This window comes from Ranitomeya variabilis, chromosome 8 (assembly GCF_051348905.1).
Source record: "Ranitomeya variabilis isolate aRanVar5 chromosome 8, aRanVar5.hap1, whole genome shotgun sequence".
NCBI lineage: Eukaryota > Metazoa > Chordata > Amphibia > Anura > Dendrobatidae > Ranitomeya > Ranitomeya variabilis.
Genome location: NC_135239.1, coordinates 6,130,680 through 6,154,519, shown reverse-complemented (window position 1 = coordinate 6,154,519; position 23,840 = coordinate 6,130,680). Strand labels below are relative to the sequence as shown.

Below are 23,840 nucleotides of genomic sequence, written 5' to 3'. Positions count from 1 at the left end.
AGAATAGTGAGTGCGGCTCTGGGGTATAATACAGGATGTAACTCAGGGTCAGTAATGTAATGTATGTACACAGTGACTGCACCAGCAGAATAGTGAGTGCGGCTCTGGGGTATAATACAGGATGTAACTCAGGATCAGTAATGTATGTACACAGTGACTGCACCAGCAGAATAGTGAGTGCAGCTCTGGAGTATAATACACGATGTAACTCAGGATCAGTAATGTAATGTATGTACACAGTGACTGCACCAACAGAATAGTGAGTGCAGCTCTGGAGTATAATACAGGAGGTAACTCAGGATCAGTAATGTAACATATGTACACAGTGACTGCACCAGCAGAATAGTGAGTGCAGCTCTGGAGTATAATACAGGATGTAACTCAGGATCAGTAATGTAATGTATGTACACAGTGACTGCACCAGCAGAATAGTGAGTGCAGCTCTGGAGTATAATACAGGATGTAACTCAGGATCAGTAATGTAATGTAATGTACACAGTGACTACACCAGCAGAATAGTGAGTGCAGCTCTGGGGTATAATACAGGATGTAACTCAGGATCAGTAATGTAATGTATGTACACAGTGACTGCACCAGCAGAATAGTGAGTGCGGCTCTGGGGTATAATACAAGATGTAACTCAGGATCAGTAATGTATGTACACAGTGACTGCACCAGCAGAATAGTGAGTGCAGCTCTGGAGTGTAATACAGGAGGTAACTCAGGATCAGTAATGTAATGTATGTACACAGTGACTGCACCAGCAGAATAGTGAGCGCAGCTCTGGGGTATAATACAGGATGTAACACAGGATCAGTAATGTAATGTATGTACACAGTGACTGCACCAGCAGAATAGTGAGTGCAGCTCTGGGGTATAATACAGGAGGTAACTCAGGATCAGTAATGTAATGTATGTACACAGTGACTGCACCAGCAGAATAGTGAGTGCAGCTCTGGGGTATAATACAGGATGTAACTCAGGATCATTAATGTAATGTATGTACATAGTGACTGCACCAGCAGAATAGTGAGTGCAGCTCTGGAGTATAATACAGGATGTAACTCAGGATCAGTAATATAATGTATGTACACAGTGACTGCACCAGCAGAATAGTGAGTGCAGCTCTGGGGTATAATACAGGATGTAACTCAGGATCAATAATGTAATGTATGTACACAGTGACTGCACCAGCAGAATAGTGAGTGCAGCTCTGGGGTATAATACAGGAGGTAACTCGGGATCAGTAATGTAATGTATGTACACAGTGACTGCACCAGCAGAATAGTGAGTGCAGCTCTGGGGTATAATACAGGAGGTAACTCGGGATCAGTAATGTAATGTATGTACACAGTGATTGCACCAGCAGAATAGTGAGTGCAGCTCTGGGGTATAATACAGGATGTAACTCGGGATCAGTAATGTAATGTATGTACAGTGACTGCACCAGCAGAATAGTGAGTGCAGCTCTGGGGTATAATACAGGAGGTAACTCGGGATCAGTAATGTAATGTATGTACACAGTGACTGCACCAGCAGAATAGTGAGTGCAGCTCTGGGGTATAATACAGGATGTAACTCAGGATCAGTAATGTAATGTATGTACACAGTGACTGCACCAGCAGAATAGTGAGTGCAGCTCTGGAGTATAATACAGGATGTAACTCAGGATCAGTAATGTAATGTATGTACACAGTGACTGCACCAGCAGAATAGTGAGTGCAGCTCTGGAGTATAATACAGGAGGTAACTCAGGATCAGTAATGTAATGTATGTACACAGTGACTGCACCAGCAGAATAGCGAGTGCAGCTCTGGGGTATAATACAGGAGGTAACTCGGGATCAGTAATGTAATGTATGTACACAGTGACTGCACCAGCAGAATAGTGAGTGCAGCTCTGGGGTATAATACAGGATGTAACTCAGGATCAGTAATGTACTGTATGTACACAGTGACTGCACCAGCAGAATAGTGAGTGCAGCTCTGGGGTATAATACAGGGTGTAACTCAGGATCAGTAATGTAATGTATGTACACAGTGACTGCACCAGCAGAATAGTGAGTGCAGCTCTGGGGTATAATACAGGATGTAACTCAGGATCAGTAATGTAATGTATGTACACAGTGACTGCACCAGCAGAATAGTGAGTGCAGCTCTGGAGTATAATACAGGAGGTAACTCAGGATCAGCAATGTATGTACACAGTGACTGCACCAGCAGAATAGTGAGTGCGGCTCTGGGGTATAATACAGGATGTAACTCAGGGTCAGTAATGTAATGTATGTACACAGTGACTGCACCAGCAGAATAGTGAGTGCAGCTCTGGGGTATAATACAGGATGTAACTCAGGATCAGTAATGTAATGTATGTACACAGTGACTGCACCAGCAGAATAGTGAGTGCAGCTCTGGAGTATAATACAGGAGGTAACTCAGGATCAGCAATGTATGTACACAGTGACTGCACCAGCAGAATAGTGAGTGCGGCTCTGGGGTATAATACAGGATGTAACTCAGGGTCAGTAATGTAATGTATGTACACAGTGACTGCACCAGCAGAATAGTGAGTGCAGCTCTGGGGTATAATACAGGAGGTAACTCGGGATCAGTAATGTAATGTATGTACACAGTGACTGCACCAGCAGAATAGTGAGTGCAGCTCTGGGGTATAATACAGGAGGTAACTCGGGATCAGTAATGTAATGTATGTACACAGTGATTGCACCAGCAGAATAGTGAGTGCAGCTCTGGGGTATAATACAGGATGTAACTCGGGATCAGTAATGTAATGTATGTACAGTGACTGCACCAGCAGAATAGTGAGTGCAGCTCTGGGGTATAATACAGGAGGTAACTCGGGATCAGTAATGTAATGTATGTACACAGTGACTGCACCAGCAGAATAGTGAGTGCAGCTCTGGGGTATAATACAGGATGTAACTCAGGATCAGTAATGTAATGTATGTACACAGTGACTGCACCAGCAGAATAGTGAGTGCAGCTCTGGAGTATAATACAGGATGTAACTCAGGATCAGTAATGTAATGTATGTACACAGTGACTGCACCAGCAGAATAGTGAGTGCAGCTCTGGAGTATAATACAGGAGGTAACTCAGGATCAGTAATGTAATGTATGTACACAGTGACTGCACCAGCAGAATAGCGAGTGCAGCTCTGGGGTATAATACAGGAGGTAACTCGGGATCAGTAATGTAATGTATGTACACAGTGACTGCACCAGCAGAATAGTGAGTGCAGCTCTGGGGTATAATACAGGATGTAACTCAGGATCAGTAATGTACTGTATGTACACAGTGACTGCACCAGCAGAATAGTGAGTGCAGCTCTGGGGTATAATACAGGATGTAACTCAGGATCAGTAATGTAATGTATGTACACAGTGACTGCACCAGCAGAATAGTGAGTGCAGCTCTGGAGTATAATACAGGAGGTAACTCAGGATCAGCAATGTATGTACACAGTGACTGCACCAGCAGAATAGTGAGTGCGGCTCTGGGGTATAATACAGGATGTAACTCAGGGTCAGTAATGTAATGTATGTACACAGTGACTGCACCAGCAGAATAGTGAGTGCAGCTCTGGGGTATAATACAGGATGTAACTCAGGATCAGTAATATAATGTATGTACACAGTGACTGCACCAACAGAATAGTGAGTGCAGCTCTGGAGTATAATACAGGAGGTAACTCAGGATCAGTAATGTAACATATGTACACAGTGACTGCACCAGCAGAATAGTGAGTGCAGCTCTGGAGTATATTATACAGGATGTAACTCAGGATCAGTAATGTAATGTATGTACACAGTGACTGCACCAGCAGAATAGTGAGTGGAGCTCTGGAGTATAATACAGGATGTAACTCAGGATCAGTAATGTAATGTATGTACACAGTGACTGCACCAGCAGAATAGTGAGTGCAGCTCTGGAGTATAATACAGGATGTAACTCAGGATCAGTAATGTAATGTAATGTACACAGTGACTACACCAGCAGAATAGTGAGTGCAGCTCTGGGGTATAATACAGGATGTAACTCAGGATCAGTAATGTAATGTATGTACACAGTGACTGCACCAGCAGAATAGTGAGTGCGGCTCTGGGGTATAATACAAGATGTAACTCAGGATCAGTAATGTATGTACACAGTGACTGCACCAGCAGAATAGTGAGTGCAGCTCTAGAGTATAATACAGGATGTAACTCAGGATCAGTAATGTAATGTATGTACACAGTGACTGCACCAGCAGAATAGTGAGTGCAGCTCTGGGGTATAATACAGGAGGTAACTCAGGATCAGTAATGTAATGTATGTACACAGTGACTGCACCAGCAGAATAGTGAGTGCAGCTCTGGGGTATAATACAGGATGTAACTCGGGATCAGTAATGTAATGTATGTACACAGTGACTGCACCAGCAGAATAGTGAGTGCAGCTCTGGGGTATAATACAGGAGGTAACTCGGGATCAGTAATGTAATGTATGTACACAGTGATTGCACCAGCAGAATAGTGAGTGCAGCTCTGGGGTATAATACAGGATGTAACTCGGGATTAGTAATGTAATGTATGTACAGTGACTGCACCAGCAGAATAGTGAGTGCAGCTCTGGGGTATAATACAGGAGGTAACTCGGGATCAGTAATGTAATGTATGTACACAGTGACTGCACCAGCAGAATAGTGAGTGCAGCTCTGGGGGATAATACAGGATGTAACTCAGGATCAGTAATGTACACAGTGATTGCACCAGCAGAATAGTGAGTGCAGCTCTGCGGTATAATACAGGAGGTAACTCGGGATCAGTAATGTATGAGACATAAAACATAAACCATGTTCTGTGTGTTTGAGAAGATCAGAACCCTCATCATCTCATGAATCTGACTAATCAGGGTTATTTGTAGTCTGTAACCATGGAGACACCTTACTCTATTTAGACGCTGATACATTGTGTCTGCTCAGATACATGATAATTATAGTTTTAGGGGATATATCCGTAATGTACGTTTGATAATTTGGAAGCGTTATTGTTTTTTTGTTTGAATGTCTGCGGAGGTTTTCTAACTTACCGTAAAGTGACAACAAGCAGAGATCTGGAGAGTGAATGGAAAGTGAAGTCCCCTGGGGAATATGAAGTGTTCGCTCTTCTCGCCATGTGTCGATGTCTGCCGGCCCTTCACTCCACAGGTCGGGTTCCCGGGACATCAGTCATTTTGTGTGGGGGACGGTATTGGGGGACGGTATTGGGGGACGGTGTCGGTCGCCCCCTGCTCACGTTTTCTCGCTGACGGTGGGATGTGCGCAGAGGTTTCTGCTCTCGCTGTTGCGTTTCTCACCGGCAGTAAATTGATTTCTGGACGACATTCGCTGCTTAGTTTTATTTTGACATCAATTCGCGAATTTATCGTCTAATAAGAAAATAAAAAACTAACGATCGTCCGACAGCGGATTTATGGCGTCTTTCAGAGGGAGATGGAGACTAACAACAAGATTAATGGAGGAGACGCCATTTATGAAAAGGTATTACCGCGGTGTCTGCATACACACACTGCTGTATCTAATCCTGTCATATGTAACACTGCTGTATCCAATCCTGTCCTGTGTAACACTGCTGTATCCAATCCTGTCCTGTGTGACACTGCTGTATCCAATCCTGTCTTGTGTAACACTGCTGTATCTAAGCCTGTCCTGTGTAACACTGCTGTATCCAATCCTGTCCTGTGTGACACTGCTGTATCTAAGCCTGTCCTGTATGATACTGCTGTATCTAATCCTGTCCTATGTGACACTGCTGTTTCCAATCCTGTGCTGTGTGACACTGCTGTATCCAATCCTGTCCTGTGTGACACTGCTGTATCCAATCCTGTCCTGTGTGACACTGCTGTATCCAATCCTGTCCTGTGTAACACTGCTGTATCTAAGCCTGTCCTGTGTGATACTGCTGTATCCAATCCTGTCCTGTGTAACACTGCTGTATCTAAGCCTGTCCTGTGTAACACTGCTGTATCTAATCCTGTCCTGTGTAACACTGCTGTATCTAAGCTTGTCCTGTATGACACTGCTGTATCTAATCCTGTCCTGTGTAACACTGCTGTATCTAAGCCTGTCCTGTGTGACACTGCTGTATCTAATCCTGTCCTGTGTGACACTGCTGTTTCTAATCCTGTGTGATACTGCTGTATCTAATCCTATCCTGTGTGATACTGCTGTATCTAATCCTGTGTGACACTGCTGTATCTAATCCTATTTTGTGTGACTCTGCTGTATCTAATCCTGTGTGATACTGCTGTATATAATCCTGTGTGATACTGCTGTATCTAATCCTGTGTGATACTGCTGTATCTAATCCTGTGTGACACTGCTGTATCTAATCCTATTTTGTGTGACTCTGCTGTATCTAATCCTGTCTGGTATTAAAGTCGGATACCTTGTGGATGTCATCCGCGCTGCTGGACAAATCCCGGTCCCAGCTTGCAGCAGATGGGGATGGTGTTTTATTCTCATCTCCAGGTCACTAGGTCTCCAATAGTGTAAAGTTGGTGAAGCTGACGACACAGGATGCAGCACATGACAGTGCAGGGTATAACATGCAATAATATTCTATCATTCTAACACTGCAGTCTCACGTATATGTGTCATCAGCTGACGACACAGGATGCAGCACATGACAGTGCAGGGTATAACAGACGATAATGTACTATCATTCTAACACTGCAGTCTCACGTATATGTGTCATCAGCTGACGACACAGGATGCAGCACATGACAGTGCAGGGTATAACATGCAATAATATTCTATCATTCTAACACTGCAGTCTCACTTATATGTGTCATCAGCTGACGACACAGGATGCAGCACATGACAGTGCAGGGTATAACAGACGATAGTGTTCTATCATTCTAACACTGCAGTCTCACGTATATGTGTCATCAGCTGACGACACAGGATGCAGCACATGACAGTGCAGGGTATAACATACAATAATATTCTATCATTCTAACACTGCAGTCTCACGTATATGTGTCATCAGCTGACGACACAGGATGCAGCACATGACAGTGCAGGGTATAACAGACGATAGTGTTCTATCATTCTAACACTGCAGTCTCACGTATATGTGTCAATATCTCCTTTGGTCTTATGTGAGCAGAGCCGCTTCTCCCAGATCCTCGCTGTTCTCCATACATGGCACTTCTTTCAGAACTGTAAGATTTGTGGAGCACACGACTAATAGTCGTCCTGTGGACAGATTCTCCCCTGAGCTGTGGATCTGTGGCTCCTCCAGTGACCATGGGCCTCTCAGCTGCTTCTCGCATTAGTGCTCTCCTTGCTTGGGAGGTCAGGTTAGGTGGACGGCCATGTCTTGGGAGGTCAGGTTAGGTGGGCGGCCATGTCTTGGGAGGTCAGGTTAGGTGGGCGGCCATGTCTTGGGAGGTCAGGTTAGGTGGGCGGCCATGTCTTGGGAGGTCAGGTTAGGTGGGCGGCCATGTCTTGGGAGCTCAGGTTAGGTGGGCGGCCATGTCTTGGGAGGTCAGGTTAGGTGTGTGGCCATGTCTTGGGAGGTCAGGTTAGGTGGGCGGCCATGTCTTGGGAGGTCAGGTTAGGTGGACGGCCATGTCTTGGGAGGTCAGGTTAGGTGGGCGGCCATGTCTTGGGAGGTCAGGTTAGGTGGGCGGCCATGTCTTGGGAGGTCAGGTTAGGTGGGCGGCCATGTCTTGGGAGGTCAGGTTAGGTGGACGGCCATGTCTTGGGAGGTCAGGTTAGGTGGGCGGCCATGTCTTGGGAGGTCAGGTTAGGTGGGCGGCCATGTCTTGGGAGGTCAGGTTAGGTGGGCGGCCATGTCTTGGGAGGTCAGGTTAGGTGGGCGGCCATGTCTTGGGAGGTCAGGTTAGGTGGGCGGCCATGTCTTGGGAGGTCAGGTTAGGTGGGCGGCCATGTCTTGGGAGGTCAGGTTAGGTGGGCGGCCATGTCTTGGGAGGTCAGGTTAGGTGGGCAGCCATGTCTTGGGAGGTCAGGTTAGGTGGGCGGCCATGTCTTGGGAGGTCAGGTTAGGTGGGCGGCCATGTCTTGGGAGGTCAGGTTAGGTGGGCAGCCATGTCTTGGGAGGTCAGGTAAGGTGAGCAGCCATGTCTTGGGAGGTCAGGTTAGGTGGGCGGCCATGTCTTGGGAGGTCAGGTTAGGTGGGCGGCCATGTCTTGGGAGGTCAGGTTAGGTGGGCGGCCATGTCTTGGGAGGTCAGGTTAGGTGGGCGGCCATGTCCTGGTAGGTTTGCAGTTGTGCCCTTCCCCTTCCATGTTTGGATGATGGCTGCTCCGTGAGATATTCAGAGCTTGGGCTATTTTCTATAACCTAACCCAGGTTTCCTTTTTTCCACAACTTTATTTCTGACCTGTCTGGTGGGCTCCTTGGTTTTCATGATAATGTTCTCACACAAACCTCTGAGGTCTTCACAGAACATCTGTAGTTATAGTGAGAACAAATCACACAGGGGGACGCAATGTACTAATTGTGTGAATTCTGGGGGCGATTGGTCACTCGAGATTTTATTTATGGGCGCCAGACTAAAGGGGGTTGAATACTAATGCACAATATCACAATGTTCAGATTTTTATTTTCTGAAGAGTTAGAAAACCTTGCATCAAAGACTTGTTACTTTGTGTCACAGAAAATACCAATGAATTGCGTTTGTTTGTGGGTGTAACGTGGGAAAATGTGCGGGGTGTGAAGAGATTATCAGTGCTCTGTATATTAGATCAGTTTAACCCATGAAGTGACGTGTGAAGCTGTGGAGGTTGTGCCCATGAGGTCTCACGTTTAGGGACCATGAGCCGGAGCCTGGATATGAGGATTTGGGATTTACCCACTTAACCCCTGGCCCTTTTTTTGGACCTGTGCGGCCTCAGCAGCTGCGCTCACGTCTGGATTAAAAAATGGCGGCTGCTGTTGAGTTTACGGCGGTTATAAAGCAGCGTCTGCGCTGAAGTTTATGTTCCGCGTCCTCGTCTTATGTGCACATTAGTGAAAGCTCATCAGTAAATTTCCCGCTCCTGGTGAAAGCTCGTCAGTAAATCACGCCGCTCTCTCCGTTTTATTCTCCGTGTGTAATTCTTCTGGAGGCGCTGCTCCCGACCCTCCAAATAACTGAATTAACATCTCTCCAATTCTTCAACTATTTATTGCATTTCTGTACATTTACAAGCCCAAAATGGGTCATCACCGCGACAGCTTTCTGTAACGAGACAAGAGGCACAGATCTAAAGTAAGTGCCCCCTCCATCACCTAATTACACCAGTCCCAATAACTCATTTAGAAGTCTTCTGTCTGAGCTCCCGACTAACATGGATATTTTACTAGAACAGGAAGCCTTGAGGAACACGAATCAACATCAATAATGTCAAGAAAAAATGTACCTCAGAGCTGCACTCACTATTCTGCTGGTGCAGTCACTGTGTACATACATTACATTACTGATCCTGAGTTACATCCTGTATTATACCCAAGAGCTGCACTCACTATTCTGCTGGTGCAGTCACTGTGTACAGACAATTACATTACTGATCCTGAGTTACCTCCTGTATTATACCCCAGAGCTGCACTCACTATTCTGCTGGTGCAGTCACTGTGTACATACATTACATTACTGATCCTGAGTTACATCCTGTATTATACCCCAGAGCTGCACTCACTATTCTGCTGGTGCAGTCACTGTGTACATACATTACTGATCCTGAGTTACATCCTGTATTATACTCCAGAGCTGTATTCACTATTCTGCTGGTGCAGTCACTGTGTACATACATTACTGATCCTGAGTTACCTCCTGTATTATACTCCAGAGCTGCACTCACTATTCTGCTGGTGCAGTCACTGTGTACATACATTACATTACTGATCCTGAGTTACCTCCTGTATTATACTCCAGAGCTGCACTCACTATTCTGCTGGTGCAGTCACTGTGTACATACATTACATTACTGATCCTGAGTTACTTCCTGTATTATACCCCAGAGCTGTGCTCACTATTCTGCCGGTGCAGTCACTGTGTACATACATTACATTACTGATCCTCTGTTACATCCTGTATTATACTCCAGAGCTGCACTCACTATTCTACTGGTGCAGTCACTGTGTACATACATTACATTACTGATCCTGAGTTACACCCTGTATTATACTCCAGAGCTGCACTCACTATTCTGCTGGTGCAGTCACTGTGTACATACATTACATTACTGATCCTGAGTTACATCCTGTATTATACTCCAGAGCTGCACTCACTATTCTGCTGGTGCAGTCACTGTGTACATACATTACATTACTGATCCTGAGTTACATCCTGTATTATACTCCAGAGCTGCACTCACTATTCTGCCGGTGCAGTCACTGTGTACATACATTACATTACTGATCCTGAGTTACATCCTGTACTATACCCCAGAGCTGCACTCACTATTCTGCTGGTGCAGTCACTGTGTACATACATTACATTACTGATCCCGTGTTACATCCTGTATTATACTCCAGAGCTGCACTCACTATTCTGCTGGTGCAGTCACTGTGTACATACATTACATTACTGATCCTCTGTTACATCCTGTATTATACTCCAGAGCTGCACTCACTATTCTGCTGGTGCAGTGACTGTGTACATACATTACATTACTGATCCCAAGTTACATCCTGTATTATACCCCAGAGCTGCACTCACTATTCTGCTGGTGCAGTCGCTGTGTACATACATTACATTACTGATCCTGAGTTACCTACTGTATTATACCCCAGAGCTGTGCTCACTATTCTGCCGGTGCAGTCACTGTGTACATACATTACATTACTGATCCTGAGTTACATCCTGTATTATACTCCAGAGCTGCACTCACTATTCTGCTGGTGCAGTCACTGTGTACATACATTACATTACTGATCCTGAGTTACATCCTGTATTATACTCCAGAGCTGCACTCACTATTCTGCTGGTGCAGTCACTGTGTACATACATTACATTACTGATCCTGAGTTACATCCTGTAGATCTTTTATTATAAAAATGAAAAACATAACAATAATAGCAGAAAACATAACAAAAATATTAGCCAGAAAATAATCAGTATACTGAACACTGGTCCAGCCGCTCATTCTCTCCTCCCACACATATTATACAGTATATACAGAATAACTACTTTGACCTTCAGGTCCGGTCACCAAACAAAATAATAATACCAAATAAAATAAACAATGGAAAACAAAGACTATATACATGAACTTTTTTTTTTTTTTTTTTTTTTTTAGTTTTAAATAAAATAACTACAAATTAAACAAATATATACAATACTACAAGCTATCCTCCATTCCCAACCCCCCGCACTGACCTGAGAGCTGGTCCTGCGTCTCATGCCTCAGTCCATGTCCAACGTCCATAGGCCAGATCAGGCAGTGCCAGTTTTTCCCCCAAACAACCCGGTGTCCCATAGTCCCACAAGATAATCCCACCTCCCCCCTTTTCCCACCACCCAACCTAACACCTACACCCAAATCTATATCCCCATATACAATATATACATTATATACAGCAGCACACACCACAATAATTACAAAACACGAAGCCCAAGTTCGGTGCCTGCAGCCCTACATCACTGTATAATGATCAAACAAAACAAAAATCTACAGTGTCAGCAGCAGCCCACCACCAGGAAAGGAGATGACCAGACTAGGGCACACTAAAAGAAAAGCCCCTCCAGAGGAGCGCGGCCCTCCGTGCGCCCAGTCTCCCATACTCCAGAGAGCGCACCTTCACCAGGTCACCGAGTATGGTCCTAAACACATCGTCCACTGGGAGGATTTTTCGTTGCGTCGATACTAAGCACCGTGCGTTCCACGTGTGATACCTAACCACTGCGCTAACTAGAAATAAGGTGCAGCGGTCCCGACCACCCAGGTCTCCGAATGCTCCATAGGCCCATTCCGCATAGGAGAGACCGGCCAGCCGAGACCAGCCAATGAAGGCGCCCACCCTGTTGTACACCTCTGTGTTGAAGGGACAATGAAGCAGGAAGTGGTCCATGCTTTCCAGCAAGGTACCACAATGCTCCCGAGGACAATTCCTGTCCTCAGAGCTCCTACACTTCAGATTGTCCCTCACACACAGTTTCCCATGGAAGCAGCGCCAAGCCAAGTCCCAAAACTTCGAGGGGATCCTGATAGAATTCAAAAGATGCAAACCCACCCCAAGATCCCGACTTGGGCAGTCCCTGAGCGCCAGAGGCCTCTGGAAATGGGTCAACAGAACCCTACTGTCAAGTAGTTTCCTTGGCAGAGTCCTGATCTCCCACATTCCCAGACCCCACCGACGAATTACCTTCAGAACCAAGGTAGCGTAAGCCGGAAGATGTCCATGCGGTGTGCGAAGATCCTTCACTTGCCCTCCTGTCTCCCATTCCTGGAAGAAAGGCTGAAACCATCCCCTACAGGAGAATACCCACGGAGGAGCCCTCTCTTTCCAGAGGTTTGCGATATTGATCTTAATGAAGGTATCCACAAGGAATACCACAGGGTTGACCATACCCAACCCTCCTAGTCTCCTCGTACGGTAAGTAACCTCCCTCTTGACCAGGTTCAGTCTATTCCCCCATAACAGTTGGAAGAACAAACTGTAGACCCGAGTCCAGAGAGATTCCGGCAAGATGCACACACTGCCCAGATAAATCAGTAAAGGGAGCAGGTAAGTTTTGCTCAGGTTTACCCTTTCCCTTAGGGTCAAAGACCAACCCTTCCATTGGTTCACCTTCTGAGTGGCGATCTCTAGCCTGCTGTCCCAATTTTGTTTGGGGTAATCCCCCTGGCCAAATTCGATGCCAAGGACTTTTGCAGAGACTTTGGGTCCTGGAAGGGTGTCCGGGAGATCAAAACCAGGATCTCCTCCTCCCAGCCAGAGACTCTCACACTTATCCCGGTTGATCTTGGACCCGGATGCCTCCGAGTAGCGATCTACCTCTGACATCAGCCACCCTGCCTCCTCGTGAGAGGAAGCAAACAGTGACATCATCGGCATACGCCACCACCCTCAGAGTGGCTTCCGGTGCTGCCTGATCCATCCCGATCCCGGCCAACGGTCCACGCTCCACCCTCCTAAGAAGAGGGTCAATCGCAAACACGTACAGCAGCGGGCTCAAGGGACAACCCTGGCGAACACCGGACCCAACCTCAAAAGAGCTACCAATCCAACCATTCACAAGCGGGAAACTCTCTGCCCCACTGTACAAGGTCTTAAGCCAATCAACAAACCCCCCCGGCAGGCCATATCTCAGAAGGACGGACCAGAGGTACTCGTGATTAACCCGATCAAACGCTTTTGCCTGGTCCAGTGACAGCATGTACCCCTTCCAGTGACCAGCCCTACCCTGCTCCACTGCCTCTCGGACACAGAGCACAGCACTAAATGTGCTGCGGCCTGGAACAGAGCAATGCTGGGCCCCCGAAAGGAGTCGGGGTGCAAATTTCACCAGCCGATTAAACAGCACCTTTGCCAGAACCTTCCTGTCTGCATTGAGAAGCGCTATGGGACGCCAATTCTCAATGCAAGACGGGTCCTTACCCTTTGACAAGATGATCAGAGCAGACCTCCTCATTGACTTTGGCAGAGTGCCCGAGGAAAGACACTCATTGAATACCTCAGTCAAGAGGGGAACCAAAACGTCCTTAAAGGTCTTATAGAATTCAGATGTTAAGCCATCTGGACCAGGCGATTTTTTGGGAGCAAGCCCTTCAATCGCCAACTGAACTTCCTCTTCCCTGATCATTTCTGTCAAAACGTCAAGAGAGGGGTCTACCCCTGGTTCGGGGACAGCTTCTGCCAGGAAAGCCGACATCTCATCCCAATCAAGATCCCTCTTCCCCAAGAGGTGCGAGTAGAAGGATCTGACAACCTCCAGGATCCCTGATCTGGATCGTCTCAGGGACCCCGTAGTGTCGACCAGTCCTGTAACCACTTTACTATTCACTGACATCTTGCAGTTTCTGTAAGGGTCGGGCGAGCGGTACTTCCCGTAATCCCTCTCAAAAACCAAAGATGCGTGTCTATCGTACTGACACCTCATAAGCAAAGATTTCACTCTGGAGATCTCCTCGCGGCTACCTCCAGTTGAGACAAGATGCTCGAGTTTCCTCCTCAGACCCTGATACAGGCGGTACCTGCTCAGACTCCTGAGGCTCGAGAGCTGGCGGAAGAATCTCGCCACCCTTTCCTTGAACATCTCCCACCACTCTGACCTACTACTACAAAGATCCAGTAAGGGTACCTGGCTCTGAAGAAAATCCTCAAAGGACTGTCTTATCTCCGCTTCTTCCAAGAGAGACGAATTGAGCCTCCAAAAGCCTCTTCCCATCCGGTGGGTCTCTGTAACATTCAGAGAAAACAAAATTAAACAGTGGTCGGAGAACTCCACCTCAACAACAGACACTGCTGAAGAGACAGCTTCCTCCTTTAAATAAAACCTATCTATTCTGGACCTACAGTTACCTCTATGATAGGTGAACCCCTCGTGGCCTGGGGTGTGCCGAATGTGGACATCCACCAGGCGAGCCTCACTAGCTATACTATTAAGGGCGACGCTATCATAAGTCAGCTTGTCTCTGGAACCTCCTCTATCTCGGGGCCTCGTGACAGCATTGAAGTCCCCTCCAAAGACAACCTGCCGACTTGTAAAAAGGTAGGGCTTGATCCTCATAAAGAGACACTTCCGGTCCCACTTAGATTGGGGACCATAGATGTTAATGAGCCGGAGCTCTTGTCCCTTCATGAGGACATCTAAGATCAGGCACCTCCCCATTTCTAACTCAATAACCCGTCGGCATTCCACCGGTGCGGTAAAAAGGACCGCCACTCCGCTATACGGCTCGGCCGCAAGAGACCAATAGGAGGGCCCGAGTCTCCACTCCCTCTTAGCTTTAAACACATCTGCCATGTTTGGCAGCCTGGTCTCTTGCAAAAAGAAAATGTCAGCTTCAACCCGGCTGAGAAAATCAAAGGCCGCAAATCTAGCTGTATTTGACTTTATGCTGGCGACATTAATGGACGCCAGCGTCAACGGAGTGGGTTCCGCCATCATTGGTGATTGAGTTAGATGGCTTTCTTTTTCCCACTCCCCTTATCCTCTGCCTCAGAGGAGGAATCCTTCCCCCTCTTTAATGACATGGAGGTATCCATTTCCACGCGTTTTTTATTTTTTTCGTCCTCGTCTCCGGACTCTGGGCCAGTCCCTCCCTCCAAGGATCTTACGTTCCCAGAAGGAGGAGACTCGGCGCCCCCTGTGAGCCCCGCCGAAGCCAGAACCTCACCCTCAGCTTCCTCCTCAGAGGAAGAGATGTTTTCAAGGGCTTGGAACCGGTTAGAAAGACCAACCAGAGGGGAGTCGGTTTTTCCTTCCTTAGGTACCTTGGTCAGAGCGGGAGAAGATTTTTTATCTCCCTTCTTTCTTTTCTTTTTGGTGCCGAGCTTACGCTTGTCCTCTAGCCACTGCCTATTATCCTCATCCATACTTTCATAATGGGAGGACTCTGAGGCAGTGGCACTCTCCTCCCTGTGGATCCTCCTGACCTCCTCATCCAACTCATCATCCCTTGGGGCCTCAGCAGCAAGACTGGCATCCAGGACAGGGGCCGCCCCAGTAGCCCGAGGCTCGCCCAGCTCCCTATCCTGTCTGCGCTTGTCTAGACGCCTTAGCTGGGCAGGCGTCTTTTTATTGCTTTTCTTCCTTGGCCCCTCAGCTCCCTCACCCTTGCTAGTCCCTTCCCCAGCAGAATCAGCCTCACGGCTTTCTCCCACCGGGGTCACGACTGCGTTAGCGAAGGAGCGAGGACAACGGCTGAATGGGTGACCTAACTCACCACACAGGTGGCACCTAATCTCCACACAAGATGCAGCAAGATGGCCGACATCCCCACACAATGCACACTTCTGCACAGTGCAGTTTGCGCTGAAGTGTGTGGGGTCGCCGCACCTGTGACAGAGCTTCGGTTGCCCCTGGTAGAAGACCAGGATACGATCCCTACCCAGGAAGGCAGATGATGGTATGTGGGCAACCGTACCACCTGAACGCTTAAAGGGAACCTGTCACCTGAATTTGGCGGGACCAGTTTTGGGTCATATGGGCGGGGTTTTCGGGTGTTTGATTCACCCTTTCCTTACCCGCTGGCTGCATGCTGGCCGCAATATTGGATTGAAGTTCATTCTCTGTCCTCCGGAGTACACGCCAGCGTAAGGCAATATTGTCTTGTGCAGGCATGTACTCCGGAGGACAGAGAATGAACTTCAATCCCATATTGCGGCCAGCATGCAGCCAGCGGGTAAGGAAAGGGTGAATCAAACTCCCGAAAACCCCGCCCATATGACCCAAAACTGGTCCCGCCAAATTCAGGTGACAGGTTCCCTTTAAGTTTTACCATAAACGTCCAGGCCCCTGACCAGATACCAAACTCGTCATGGTTTTTCTTTGGCATCTCCACTACCTCTCCATACCGGCCAAGCCACGTCATGATGTCATAACAAGAAAGCGACTCGTTACATGTCATCACGGTCACTTTCTTGACTTGATTTTGGCGAGACACCGCCTGAACGGCAAAGTCTCGCCAGCCGGGCTCATTTTTTGCCAACTCATAGTTCGACCAGAAAAGTTCAAGCCCCTCCGGCCGAACAAAGCTGACATCAAACTCAGGTGTGGAATAGGGATGTATCAAGGCGTAGATGTCAATCGCCTTGAAGCCCATCCTCAGCAGGAGCTCCACAACCTTCGACCTTGGAGGACACGCATCACTGCCCCTCCACCGAAGACGGACCACATTCCTACGCACACTACCCGGCCCGGCAGTTGGGAGGGACCACACTGTATCCCCCCCTCTTTGCTCTCGGAAGGCCCCGAGGCCATGCCTCTCTATCCAGAAGGATAGATCAACCTCTCGACCCTCTACCATTAGTGATCTCTCTCCCTTCTTTAGAGCTTCCAGGAGACGCTGTTGCAACATGCCGTCCCCAGAGCCCAGAGACGAGGAGGACGCCCTATTTCCCCCGGAGGTGACAGCGGCATAACTCCTGACAGGTGCTGCCACCACCGGGGGGGCAACCGGACCAGTGACCACATCCACACCAACAGCATCACCATTACCCACCTCCATAACCTCCTCACCCTCCACCAAACCAGCAACCACACCACTAGACAAAGAGTTTTCCTCATCCATACCCACCATCACATTCACTCCTGCTGGACCAGTGACAACAGGGGGTGACATTTTGGCCTCCGCATCATCAGGCACAAGGGGCTGAGTCTCCTCCACAGAACTGGAGGTGACCTCACCCCTGGTTTTATGTGTGCCCTCCGCATCATGAGTTGATATTTTCCGCTGCTTCATGGTTGCTACCAGGCGCCGCTGATCTTTCGCTGTTGTGAGGCACCGCTGATCCTTAGCATCAGGATCTTGTTGACCAGCGGCACCAACACAGAACAGGACTTTGGTGGGAGGACCGGAACGCCCAGCCCCGGTAACCCCCTCACACTGCCGCCGCTTCTCAACTAAGTGATCAGCGGCAACAGCATTCAGGGGCACCGAGGCCACCGGAGCTGCCCCTGACACCGGGCTGCTCCCCCCTCCCACTGGGGAGCACACCACAGTATCGTGGCCTGATTTTTCGCCCGCCGCCGGGCCGCCCTCACTGTCCAGCCTCTCGGCTGATGCACCTGCTGCTACGTCCCTGCTACTACAAGCAGAAACGGAGCTCTGCGCCTCACTACATTGCTTTGTAGTCTCCCCGCGCCTTTGCACCGGATCCACAGCAGCACCCGGGCTGGGCAACGGGGCTTATACAGCGAGCTGACCCTGCAGCCGACTCAGGGGGTACAGGGAGGGGGGCATATACATAGCTTACCGCTTCCTGCAGCTTAGGTTTGATCTTCTTCACCTTTTTTTTCCGGCCCCCAGGTGCCTCCTCTGGCAAATCATCACCAAGATGGAAGTTCTGAAGGCACACTGGGGACTCCAGGAGCTTGATCTCTGCCATTAGTGCCCCTCCCTGGTCGATGTCACTGTCCTCCCCAGAGCCAGCAGAACTGCGACGAGATGTCATTGTCGCCTGTCCAGCAGGGAGCTTGCTGCACGTGGCCTGTGAGTGACTAAGCAGGCTGTCAGGTGGGGCTTTCTGCTGGTCATCATCCTCCTCCTCATCATCATCATCCACCTGGCACTCAGGCTGCAGCCCCATCTGCCTTTGCTCTCTGTTATCAGCCATTTCTCTGAATCGATCTTCATTAATAAGTTTTTCCTTAAATGGTCCACTTTTTTCTCTGATGAGAGCTTTTCTGACTTCAAGCTCATTGATGTCATCCTTCAGTCTCCTTACCTCCGCCTGGAGCTGATTCTTCCTCGGTTTGGAGGAACCTGCAGCTTTGTTGCTTGTGCAGCGCAGCTCCTCTCGGAGCCTCGTGATGGTCTTGCTTGCGTCTTCATACTCACGGAGGTGGCTCATGACCCGGGAGGCATAGGTGGACACAGACTCCCGGGGGCTCTGCAGCGCCCAACCCTCTTCAGTGAGGTCGGCTTCACCTCCGTGAGCACTCAGCTTTCCTCCAGAAGGACCGCCATCTTGCACACTAGCAGGCTTCTCCTCCATGGAAGCCTTGCGGCTTCTCTGGGTCTCTGCAGACCTGGGGGGAGTAGGAGCCACATTGCTGCGACTCCTGGTGGAGCGTCTCACCCCCGAATCCTCTGATGTGCAGGCTGGTTGCTGGTTCCTTCTGCCCCCCGCCAGCCTGGTCCGGGAAGCAGAAGCCTGGGACTTGGCTCCTTCACTCATCCCAGGAAACCCACTCCCTCCCTGGGTAAGAGAGAGAGCAGGTCCCCGGGTGGAGAGGTGGTGGTTCTCAGGAGCTCAGGAGCACACTGCAGGTTCAGCAGCGACCGCACCCACAATCAGCACAGTGAGTAGCAGCTGAGCAGAGCTGCACCCACTATTCTGCTGGTGGAGTCACTGTGTACATACATTACTGATCCTGAGTTATCTCCTGTATTATACTCCAGAGCTGCACTCACTATTCTGCTGGTGCAGTCACTGTGTACATACATTACATTACTGATCCTGAGTTACATCCTGTATTATACTCCAGAGCTGCACTCACTATCCTGCTGGTGCAGTCACTGTGTACATACATAACTCAGGATCAGTAATGTAATCTCCTGTATTATACTCCAGAGCTGCACTCACTATTCTGCTGGTGCAGTCACTGTGTACATACATTACATTACTGATCCTGAGTTACATCCTGTATTATACTCCAGAGCTGCACTCACTATCCTGCTGGTGCAGTCACTGTGTACATACATTACATTACTGATCCTGAGTTACCTACTGTATTATACCCCAGAGCTGTGCTCACTATTCTGCCGGTGCAGTCACTGTGTACATACATTACATTACTGATCCTGAGTTATATCCTGTATTATACTCCAGAGCTGCACTCACTATTCTGCTGGTGCAGTCACTGTGTACATACATTACATTACTGATCCTGAGTTACATCCTGTATTATACCCCAGAGCTTCACTCACTATTCTGCTGGTGCAGTCACTGTGTACATACATTACATTACTGATCCTGAGTTACCTCCTGTATTATACCCCAGAGCTGCACTCACTATTCTGCTGGTGCAGTCACTGTGTACATACATTACATTACTGATCCTGAGTTACATCCTGTATTATACTCCAGAGCTGCACTCACTATTCTGCTGGTGCAGTCACTGTGTACATACATTACATTACTGATCCTGAGTTACATCCTGTATTATACCCCAGAGCTTCACTCACTATTCTGCTGGTGCAGTCACTGTGTACATACATTACATTACTGATCCTGAGTTACCTCCTGTATTATACCCCAGAGCTGCACTCACTATTCTGCTGGTGTAGTCACTTTGTACATACATTACATTACTGATCCTGAGTTACATCCTGTATTATACTCCAGAGCTGCACTCACTATTCTGCTGGTGCAGTCACTGTGTACATACATTACATTACTGATCCTGAGTTACATCCTGTATTATACTCCTGAGCTGCACTCACTATTCTGCTGGTGCAGTCACTGTGTACATACATTACATTACTGATCCTGAGTTACCTCCTGTATTATACTCCAGAGCTGCACTCACTATTCTGCTGGTGCAGTAATTGTACATACATTACTGATCCTGAGTTACATCCTGTATTATACCCCAGAGCTGCATTCACTATTCTGCTGGTGCAGTCACTGTGTACATACATTACATTACTGATCCTGAGTTATCTCCTGTATTATACCCCAGAGCTGCACTCACTATTCTGCTGGTGCAGTCACTGTGTACATACATTACTGATCCTGAGTTACATCCTGTATTACACCCCAGAGCTGCACTCACTATTCTGCTGGTGCAGTCACTGTGTACATACATTACATTACTGATCCTTAGTTACATCCAGTATTATACCCCAGAGCTTCACTCACTATTCTGCTGGTGCAGTCACTGTGTACATACATTACTGATCCTGAGTTACATCCTGTATTATACTCCAGAGCTGCACTCACTATTCTGCTGGTGCAGTCACTGTGTACATACATTACATTACTGATCCTGAGTTACCTCCTGTATTATACCCCAGAGCTGCACTCACTATTCTGCTGGTGCAGTCACTGTGTACATACATTACATTACTGATCCTGAGTTACCTCCTGTATTATACCCCAGAGCTGCACTCACTATTCTGCTGGTGCAGTCACTGTGTACATACATTACATTACTGATCCTGAGTTACCTCCTGTATTATACTCCAGAGCTGCATTCACTATTCTGCTGGTGCAGTCACTGTGTACATACATTACTGATCCTGAGTTACATCCTGTATTATACCCCAGAGCTGCACTCACTATTCTGCTGGTGCAGTCACTGTGTACATACATTACATTACTGATCCTGAGTTACCTCCTGTATTATACTCCAGAGCTGCATTCACTATTCTGCTGGTGCAGTCACTGTGTACATACATTGCTGATCCTGAGTTATATCCTGTATTATACTCCAGAGCTGCGCTCACTATTCTGCTGGTGCAGTCACTGTGTACATACATTACTGATCCTGAGTTACATCCTGTATTATACCCCAGAGCTGCACTCACTATTCTGCTGGTGCAGTCACTGTGTACATACATTACATTACTGATCCTGAGTTACCTCCTGTATTATACCCCAGAGCTGCATTCACTATTCTGCTGGTGCAGTCACTGTGTACATACATTACATTACTGATCCTGAGTTACATACTGTATTATACCCCAGAGCTGCACTCACTATTCTGCTGGTGCAGTCACTGTGTACATACATTACGGATCCTGCGTTACGTCCTGCATTATACCCCCGGAGCTGCGCGCCCTGTTGTGCTGGTGTGGGGTGTGTGGAGTGTTTGGGGTCTTTCTGTTGCTCCGTGGTTAGTGGGGGTCTGTTGCTGTTCTCTGATTCTTCTGCTGATACATTGTTTCCTTGCGTCCTTCCTGCAGGGCTCCGCTCGGAGTATACACTGTATACAGATAGTTTTGCTTCGCTCCTGTCCGTCTGTGTTTTAGTGTCAGGACTTCTCCTGTTGCTCGGCGTCTTCTGAATGTGGAGGTGATTGCTGCAGACTGCGGTGCACAGAGCCGTCACTGCCGTCATCCTCTGCCTCCAGGCCACAAACAGATCAGACGCAGCAGGTTACTTTGTGGCTCGCAGCTTGTATCGGGCCCTGGTGCAGCAGGTAATTTACTGTGAGGAGGATGCAGTCGGGTGAGAACCTGGAAGCGTCGCCTTTGTGAGGAGTAAATAAATAGATGGAGCCGCCGAGTTCTGAAGGAAGGAGCGGCAGGAGATTGAAGAGGTGGATGCCGGAACCTGCGCGGCAGCTTTCCTTGCCTCGTTCTGTCTTGCAGGCTGCCTCAGGCTGACTCTGTGTCTCCTGGAGAATGACAGCCGTGTGACACCGGGAAAATAATTACTAACACATCCCAGTGACTGCAAACAGCTCTGTCTTCAGCGGCACGTTACGGCTCATCAGAGCAGGCAGTCATGACCACGACTGGTGCCGTGTGGTGGCTGCAGGCGCCTATGAAGTGGCCGCTGCTCTGCATGAAGCCAGATGTTGCCCTCTGGCATCTCCCGGCCCGTGAGGTGCAATCTGAAGAGCTGCACTGATTTGTAAGGGGCCATTTCCTTGAAATCTCTCCTGTTACAATGTATCCACCTGTGACGAGGATCTGCAGGAGAAACACTTCGTCATGTGCCGACATCAGTGCGAAGCGGCTGTCCGTGCCGGTGCGTGTCGCCACGTCTTTACAGGTCATTGTGTCATGGTCGTGGATTTCCAAAGTGTAAGAGTAAATTGGCATTTTGAGGAAACCTTTCTATTTCGCTGCCTGTTCTCCACTATAGACGACCTGACTATTATACTGTAGTGTTGAAGTGAACGAGCGTCAGCCCCAGCCAACAATGGTGACTTACCAGAGCAAGACGGCGGCCAGGCGTAAGAAGGGGAAGGAAAATATAAACCACTTACACTTTTAAGTCGTCCTATAAAAAGGGGAAAACCTGAGATGGTTGTGGAGGATCATGGGATAATGCACCTAAAGTTCTATCTTGGTGCCTAAGACCGTTAGGGTGTGTTCACACCAGATGGATACGCCAGTTTTTCTGTGTGGATTTTTACGATTGACGGTCAGTAGTACAGTACGAGCGTTGCCTTCATCACATCTCATCCTATGGAGGAAATCCACCGCTGAAGTGAGCGGCGCTCAGGATCTGACATCCACAGATGTTTCTGTTAGACTTCACGCCATGTCAGTCTGCTTCGATGTTCGGTGTTTCCGCTGATGGAATCTTCATATTCACTGCGGAAGCCCGGATATTTTACAAGTTATGTCTTGTGTGCATTCACCCTCCTCGATCCAGCGATGACGCGTCGCTGCCCAGTCTTGGCTTCCTTGGTAGTGCTGCAGCCAATCACTGGGCTTGATGACTTTTTCCATCTGCATTATCAGAGCTCCTCGGGGCAGTGATTGGCTGCAGCACTGTCGTCGTGATTGCAGCCAGTGAGGCATTTGGATAGTAGTGGAGACAGTGCTGAACCTGGCTGAATGCAGAACAATCTTCTGTGAGCAACTGCCCCTTTACTTAAAATTGAAAGTACCAGTCCCAACCTTCCCGGTGGTGGCCGCTCTCTTCTCCGTGCATTGTCTGACTCTCTGGACTGTCAGTACCTTCCCTGTGGTGGCCGCTCTCTTCTCTTCATGTATTGTCTGACACTCTGGACTGTCAGGACCTTCCCGTGGTGGCCGCTCTCTTCTCTTTGTCCCTGCTCTCTTCTCTTTGTCCCTGCTTTGTCTGATGTTCTGAACTGTCAGGACCTTCCTGGTGGTGCTGCTCTCTTCTCTTCATGCATTGTCTGACACTCTGGACTGTCAGGACCTTCCCGTGGTGGCCGCTCTCTTCTCTTTGTCCCTGCTTTGTCTGATGTTCTGAACTGTCAGGACCTTCCTGGTGGTGCCGCTCTCTTCTCCGTGCATTGTCTGACTCTCTGGACTGTTAGGACCTTCCCATGGTGGCCGCTCTCTTCTCTGTCCCTGCTTTGTCTGATGTTCTGAACTGTCAGGACCTTCCCTGTGGTGGCCGCTCTCTTCTTTGTCTGTGCATTGTCTGACGCCATGGACTGTCAGGACGTTCCCGGTGGTGGCCACTTTCTTCTCTGTCCCTGCATTGTGTAATGCTCTGGACTGTTA

General features: G+C 48.4%; 1 protein-coding gene across 1 annotated transcript in view; it reads left to right on the top strand.

Moving 5' to 3' along the window:
* The window catches only part of ERI3 (ERI1 exoribonuclease family member 3), a 302,309-nt gene that overhangs the window by 70,751 nt on the left and 207,718 nt on the right, over positions 1–23,840 (top strand).